This window comes from Wolffia australiana, chromosome 10 (assembly GCF_029677425.1).
Source record: "Wolffia australiana isolate 7733 chromosome 10, ASM2967742v1".
In the NCBI taxonomy this organism is placed as follows: Eukaryota; Viridiplantae; Streptophyta; class Magnoliopsida; order Alismatales; family Araceae; genus Wolffia; species Wolffia australiana.
The window spans coordinates 8,437,501-8,445,455 of record NC_135844.1 but is presented as its reverse complement, the minus strand read 5'-3'; the positions used below and the strand labels follow the sequence as shown (position 1 = coordinate 8,445,455).

The 7,955-nt window shown below is 49.1% G+C and overlaps 2 pseudogenes; both read left to right on the top strand.

The window, feature by feature from the left end:
* The first annotated feature begins 2,239 nt into the window (after positions 1-2,239).
* Positions 2,240-3,307, top strand: LOC144708262 (cytochrome c biogenesis CcmF C-terminal-like mitochondrial protein pseudogene; annotated as a pseudogene).
* Positions 3,308-5,857: 2,550 nt separating this feature from the next.
* LOC144708775 (small ribosomal subunit protein uS4m pseudogene) lies at positions 5,858-6,862 on the top strand (annotated as a pseudogene).
* The last annotated feature ends 1,093 nt before the right edge of the window (positions 6,863-7,955 follow it).

The window sequence follows — 7,955 nt, the reverse complement described above, 5'->3', positions numbered from 1 at the left end:
ATCATCCTCTCGGGGTGGGAGGAGCTCGACTTCGGCGAGTGAAACTCCATGTTGTCTTCGAGTGGCTGGAGCAGGTCCGGTTGGAGCCGTCGTAAGTCGTCTTTGGAGATCCACGTGTCGTCCGATGAAGGCCGTCCCTACCAGTGGACTAGAAAAGTGGGACCTACCCGCTCCCCCTCAGCGTGAATTACCCTCTACAGTACCGTTTCTATCTCTTCGTGCCGTACAAGGGTAGGAAACAGAGGAGAAACTGGGTTACTCTCGCTCTCTTTAGTACTAAGGCTCGAGTGGCTGTGAGGCTCTGTGATAGGTGGCGAGGGAAGGTATCGGATTAGGTCGCTGATGTTAAACGTGGAACTAATCCCCCAAGTAGGCGGGATGCTCACAACGTAGGTGTTGTCATTGATCTTTTGGGCTATCGAGAAAGGCCCGGCACTACGAGCATGGAGCTTCGTAGCGATCCCTAGAGAGTACCTCTCAGGCCTCAATCTAATCAAGACTAATTCTCCCTCAGAGAATGACATTGACCTCCTACCCTTATCAACGAATGTCTTATATTGCTCATTAATGGATGAAATGCATGAATGTATGATGTCATGCATGCTCTTAATTTGATTCGCAAATTCTAATACATTATCTGAGATCCTATTTTGTGAATCTAATGGCATGTGGTCAAGGGGTCGTCCTGGAAGTTGACCGTAGATGATTTTGAATGGAGCTTTCCTAGTGGTTCGATTCACCGACTAGTTGAAAGCGAATTCCGCTCGAGGGAGTACTTGATCCGACATGGTAACGTTGTCGCCGACAATAGATCTCAGTAAATTGCCAAGGCTGCGATTAACAACCTCGGTCTGGCCATCCGTTTGGGGATGGTAGGCTGACGAAAACTTGAGTTGTGTGCCCATGAGGATCCACAACGTTTTCCAGAAATAACTAGTAAATTTGACGTCTCGATCCGAAACGATTGTCTCGGGCACTCCATGTAGCTTGACGATGTTATCGAAGAAGAGACGAGCTATCTGGGAGGCGTCAGCTGTCTTCGAGCACGGAATGAAGTGCGCCATTTTTGAAAACTATCTACCACAACCATGATGGAATCGTGGTGGCGCGCGGTTTTGGGCAACGCCAAAACAAAGTCGAGCCTGATATCCTCCCAAGGCCTCTCCGGGACGAGTAAGGGAGTGTACAACCCTGTTTTGTGTTTTGTGAGTTTGGCGCGTGAACACGTGAGGCACTGTGAGATAAATCTCCCAGCGTCCGTTTTTAAGGACGGCCAGCTGTAGTATTGCTCCAGAGAATGGATGGTCTTGTTGACCCCGAAGTGGCCACTAAACCCACCGGCGTGTGTCTCATATATGAGGAAGTCTCAGATCGAGGTCCGAGGGATGCACAGTCTCTTATCGTAGAATAGGTAGCCGTCGTCGATGAAGAAATCCTTCGATCTTGGGATAGCCGGGCACGTGAGGGAGGAATAGACTTTAGAAAAGTCTGGACACTCGGCATAGTCGTCGTGAATCCTCTCAAACCCGAGGACTTGGGTCTTCATCAGATTGAGGACTAATGGCTGCCGGCTCAAGGCATTGGCGACGACATTGTCCTTCCCCTTCGTGTGGCGGATGACAAACATGAAATCCTGGAGATATCACCAACGAGCCGACTGCTGATTGCTGTTGGTCACGACTACTACCAAAAAGTTAACATGAAGATTCATGTTTCACATGGAGGAGTGTGCATCTTTATCTTGGGTGTTCTTCTGTCGTGCGACCCAGTGGCTTATGTGCGACCTGTGGCCACGCCTCCTATTTGTTCAGGGTGGGCGGCATGAACTCTGATTCGATCCGGGTATTCAATCCGGACACTGAGATGCTCAGTTGACTCCTTAACCTTGATAGGAAGATGGCTTATTCCAAAATTAGTGCTAAAGGTTACGAAGTATTGGATGAACTAATGCGAATGGGTGTAAGCCTCGCTGCTCGGGAACACCCAGTGCTGACCACACTGAGAGACATGAAAGCGCAGGTAATGCCAGTTGGCGATGTGGCGTTAAGCATCCCTAGCGGTACCGAGAGGTCGTGATGATATTATCTATGTTCGTACCGCTCCTTGTGGAGTAGATCCCGCATCCAACCAACCTTTTTTACCAGGGAATGGGATAATTCCCACTCCCGTGTGCAGGCCGGCCGGGCCATGAGCGCAATGGGAATGGGCTTCCCAAAAAGCCAGCCCAGGCCGGGGTCAGCATAGAATGAAGGGGACGGCCCTAGTTGCCAAAGAAAGCGGGTTGCTTGTGGGCGGATAAAAGCGAACGTGGGGCGACGGAGCAGGGCGCAGCGTAACTAGGTGAGCCATTTGGGTGAGACAGAATGGGCGGGCACGAGCGGTCTGGTGTCCGAGCCGATTGGTCAGACGAGGACTACTGCACTTTTTTTTATAGTATTAGCCTCCCGGAATGGAATGGGATGGAATAGAAAGAACGCGAAGTTGGACTGGTTTTCTTTGGGGTGGGGGCTTCTTCACAAGCTTATCGGCTCGACTGTCCGTCTCGACTGGCAGCAACAGGTCTCCCCATCTCTCCTCAACTTCCCCTTATCTTTGACCCGAGTTGTATGAGGCAGAAACGCGTCCCACGTACGGTTCGGAGGCCAAGCCCCACCCCAGCAGTAATGGTGCGACTTAGGTCAACTAATACGAATAAGATACAGTTAACTCAACGATTGCCCTTGGGTTCCAAACTCCATATGGGGGAGGAGCGTTGTTGTTTGCGAAGTCTCGATCATTTACATGGACCCACTTCTCATTCCATTTGTGGGAATTTGATGATTTATAAACCGTCCCTAACGAACGATCGGTTCATGTTTGAGCATGATGAATCACTTCGTGCCGACCTCTTGCCAATACTTCGTACCTCATCTGAGAATGGAAAACTGGAGCATTTTCTGCATCGTCGGATGAAGAATTGGGAACATAAGAATTTCTGGTTTCCCATGTTCCCAGAAAAAAGATACTTTTATTCCATTCGAGAAACGACGAGCACGACTGAAGTGGCTATACATACAAATCCATTTACGGATCTATATGCTCCAATTGGAACTGGAGGTTCCAGAACTAGCAGCTGGTATACCACCATAATGAAACTGCCTTTTATTTTTAGTATTCGGATAGGATTTCTGTTGGCTTCATCGGGAGGCTCGCGTAGTTTGTTACATCAGCTCCTAAAGGATAAGTTGCATTGGAGTCGATAAAGTTCCGTGGAGTTAATAATTGCATAAAAGGAGAAAAAGTAGTGGCTGCGATGTGGAATCCATAAATGGTTATGCCATTTTGGGCTTTAGCTCCCCAGGGCCGCTTCGTACCACTGATAAACTACTTAAGATTCAATTCAAAAGGTGCTACTTAGTTTCGTTTGTCATTGTTTGTCAACTAAACAAGCCCAACCCTGCTAATCCTTAAATCTGAGGAGCATGCCGAAAAAGGATGGTCCCCTTTTCATTCTTTCCGTTCAGGTTCTGAAAGAAAGTACCTTACCCCCCATCATGGTGAACCTCTCCTTGTGATCGGGATGAGGTAGATGCCTCCCTGCCGGGGGGCGGATCGAATCAGAGTTTCCTTAGGTAGCCGCCGATCTACAGTTATCCTTAAACTTAAGTGTCAATCAAAATGGGTAGCCTCATCTTTGTTCAGTCCTTATTGATTCGTGGGGGGTCGTCATGGAAGAATTGGGTTCGACTCCCATAGCCCTGATAAGGCAAAAAAGACGGATTCAACGAGATATGTGATGTAATACGGTCGGCCGGGATCGATCGGCTCATATTACGTCACAGGGATATGATGCAATTCCGTGAAATGTGAAGCGATGAAGTATGAAAACAAATGAGCAGCGGAATATCAACGGATAATGGCACAACCTGTATCGGTCAGAGAGGAGAGAATGATCCTGATATCAAACTCCAAATGACCCACAAGAACTACTAGACGACTACGACGAGAGGGGCTTTTGATGGCCCCGGATGTTCGGCGTCTAAGACGATGGCTATCCGTCAACCACAAGAACTTCTTTACTCGACGAAGGTGGCTATCCTATCCGAGATTCGTAGTGAAATTATGGTAGAGGATGCGATAGCGGACGACGAGACTGTAGAAAATAATGATACTGGTAGGATGGAGAGAAGACGAGAAGATACCTTAGTAACGCTAGTCCACGGCGAACAAATTCCTTCCAAATAATCGATGAAGTACGGGTGATGCCGACGGAGAAGACCAATCGAACACGGCTGATTCCGGGTTGGTGGTGCCAAACAGGTGATCGCTCGGAGGATGATCAGTAATCACGATGAATGGGGCGAAGGAGCGGTTTGTGACGGTGCAGAGTCACAGACACCGAGCACCACGGGCTACCGTGAGCACGGCGTGAGCACCAGCCAACAAAGGCACGGAACGTTCAGGGATTCAGCTTGCCATGCACACAGTCACCGCGCGTGGGAAAATCACAGAGACGGTGAGGCAAGCTGTCGTCCGCAGGGTAGTCAGTCCACGAGCACGTGCAGCGGGTGCACGCCAAAGATAGGAACGGTGGACGGCCGCGCGAGTGTGCGAGGCAGGTCGCGGCAGGGCCGCGCGCGCGCGGGGCTGTGGTTAGCGCGCGGGGGGGCGGAGGCTGGACGGACGGAGGATATGTCGAGAGGGCATGAAAGGCAGGGGATAGGGTGGGATGAACGGCGAGGAAGGAGGGACGATGGGCCAGTGAGTGAGGGTGGCAGGGTGAGAGGGCGGCGTGGTGAGGACGACCGGCGGGAATGCGGGAGAAGCAAGAACGGGGGCGGCAGGAGAGTTGCATAGAGGGTGAGACAGGCGAGGGAGGAAGGGGCGACGACGGATGGGTAAAGGCGAGGATCAAGAAAGGTGGTGGACGGCAGGTATGGGCGACAAAGAAAGAAATGAGAGGAAATGGGGAGGATAGCGGTGGGCAAGAAGATGGGTTTGGAGGGGTGCGGACGTCGATGAAGGTTCAAGAAATGGGAAGGAATGGTGGTATGGATGGTGGAGCAAACCAAGGATGAATGGAAGATGGATGGAGGTGGGGAATGATCAGGCGAGGGGGAGGGATGGAAGGAGACAGGGATCGGTGATGAACCTGGTGCCCGGTAGAGGTTCTTGATTTGTAACAGCCCCTAGAAATCCCCAAGAAGTGTTTCTTGAGGGGTCTTGGAGATGATCAGTCATGGCTCCGAGGGGGTTCCTCGATGCGGGGTGGGTCGACGGCGGTCTTGGACCTTCGGGCTCCTCCGGAGTGATCTCGACGACAGAGTCTTCTTGAACAAGCGTAGACGACGTTCTTGAATCTTTATCCGTACCGGAGTGATCTCGACGGCACGCTTGAACACGTTCCCTCGGAGTGATCTCGACGAGAGAACGTGGGCTCTAAACCATGGAGTGATCTCGACGTGGGTGAGGCTAGCCGGGCCTCCTACTCTACTCTCTACGATATGGGGAGACGCAAGCTTGAAATTTTCAACAAATGACTCCAAATAGTTCCTTGGGCATGCCATCCCCTTATATAGTGAGGATGGGTGCCAAGTGAACGTGGGAAGAGGACGAACCGTCGTGAGACGTGGTTTGGCCTCTCCTTACAAATTTGAAATACAAATGAAAATAAAAGGAAAGACGAAGGACAGGGCCCAACATTGGCCCAATCCATAAAATCTAAAGACACAAGAAAAACGTAAACAAACACAAGAAAAGATAGGGACGCTTACGCGAGGTACTTGAACCTTGGGTGGCGAGCGTCGGCGCGAGCTGCTCGATGTGGCTGATGACGTCCCAGCGTGTCGTCTCCAAGATGGTCCTCCATCAATATGCCATGCCTGCATTAATATTTAAAACCTGTCGTCTACTTCAAGGAAATGTTCGGAACAGAGAACTCACAAAAACACAACGCCGCATTCTCGGAAGATTGAGGAACAAGAAGAGATCCATTAAGATAAATCTTTTGGAGAGAGAAAATCTAAACAGTTACGTCAAATTACAAACTACACGAAAGTTGCCCCTTTTTCATGGGACCATCACAGAGATGCACAGAGGTTCTGAAAGAACTTCATGTATACCTTTACAACTCAATCTAGAAACAAGATCGGACGTTATTCCGGTTTGCCTCCATTTTCGTGAAACTATTAGTCAAGCAAGGCAGCCGATAAGTCATCGAAGGCTTTGTGTGAATAATGAGATTGTAAGCATGACTCATTTTAAAGTGTCCCGCGGTGATCTAATATGTTTTCAAGAAAATGACGCTAGGCGCGAGTTCACGAGCGGGAATGAAGAAATAAGGAGATCTTTCTATATCGACATATCAGTTGACAAAATCATTACTTCATACCTGGGTTGCCCGGTAAGAATGTGGAGAAGAACCAAAACTGAATGGTTCCGCCTACTCAAAACTAAAAGGGGGTGCCCCCTACTACTAAAATCCCGGTTTTTGCAAGAGTTGCATTCTCTTATGCAAGAAGAAGACTTAGAAAGAACAAAGAAATTTGGATCCGAAAAAGTATGCTTAGGCAGTTCCTTCGCTGAGCACAACAGAATGATGAGGAATTTGTATCATTTCAAATACGTATTCTTATCTTTGAGAAGGAACGAGAAAAACCTAAATCTTCCTACTCGTGCTCCGTCAGTCGCGTCTGAATCCTCCATATTCACCGCTTCTGCGCCTTTTGTTTACAAGTCTGATTTAAGTAATTCGACCTATTGCACTAGGTCCCCCCATCAGTTTACTAGGAAGAGAAGAATCAAAAGGATCGAACTACCTACTCATTATTCGGAGGTGAATCATAGAACAAAAAAGCTGTTGTATCTTATGGACCTAACATAGGTCACATCCCTCATGACATAAGATTGAAAGATCCAAACCTTCCTCTTCGGAGCTCCAAAGGTTCTGAAGCGGTGTATATATGAGGATGAAGACGAGCATTCAGATTAAGATTCAAACGCGACTGATGGAGCGGGAGCTTTTTTATAAAAAAGGTTATGAGCCGCAGAAGCGGTGAATATTAAGATGAAGATGAGCATGAATATGAAGACGAGCGGGAACGGAGCAGAAGCGACGCGCTTAGGAGCGATGAAGATTAAGAAAGATTCATGTTACGAAGTCAATGAAGATGAATCTGAAGAAGAATAAGTCAATTTATTTCATAACCTTCGGAGTCTGATGAGGTTTTGAAAGAATGGATTCAAAGCCTTTCCTTGTTTGTAGCCGATGAAGCTCGAATTGAAAGCCTATTTTGTGGAGTGGTGTGATGTGTGGGACTTGTGTAGTAGTAGCTAGACTCCACGTGCCAGCTTCGCTCCTCCCCCTAGACCAATACTCCCGTCAACCTATCAAAGTTGTGTCTTAATGAAATAAAGAGGTTCTCAAGCGTGAGAGCGGGGGCTCAGGCGCGAGTGAGCAGAAGTCGAAGATGAAAGAGAATGAAAGGTTATGTTAAAACCCTTGAAACTCAGTGTTGGTTCTTGTGTTTCCAACCGACAGCGAAGCGGTTCTCGAGGCCTCCTGGCCGAGGGCACCTCGACAGTGAAACGGTTCTCAAGGCCGAATGGCCGAGGGCACCTCGAGTTTCCGGTAAGAGAAAATCCTCGACTGCAATTCTGGAGTTCGGGAGTTAGGGAGTTCCTACCCAAACCCGGTAAGCAGAGCGATCCTCGAGGCCTTCAGGTCGAGGGCACCTGGAGTTTTCGGTTTAAAATCCCAGGAAGTCGGGAGTTCTCGAGTGTTGGAGTTTCGGATGTCTGGTGGAGTTTGCAGTTTCGACTAGTCCAGTTGGCAAATGCAGTCCAGAATCCCGAGCCAACCCGCTCAAGAAGATAAGAATGCAGTCTCTAACGCAAGAGCAAAGCGACACTTGAGGCCCTCAGGCCGAGGGGACCTAGAGGTCTCGATTAAAAACCCCAGCCCGGAAGTAGGGAGT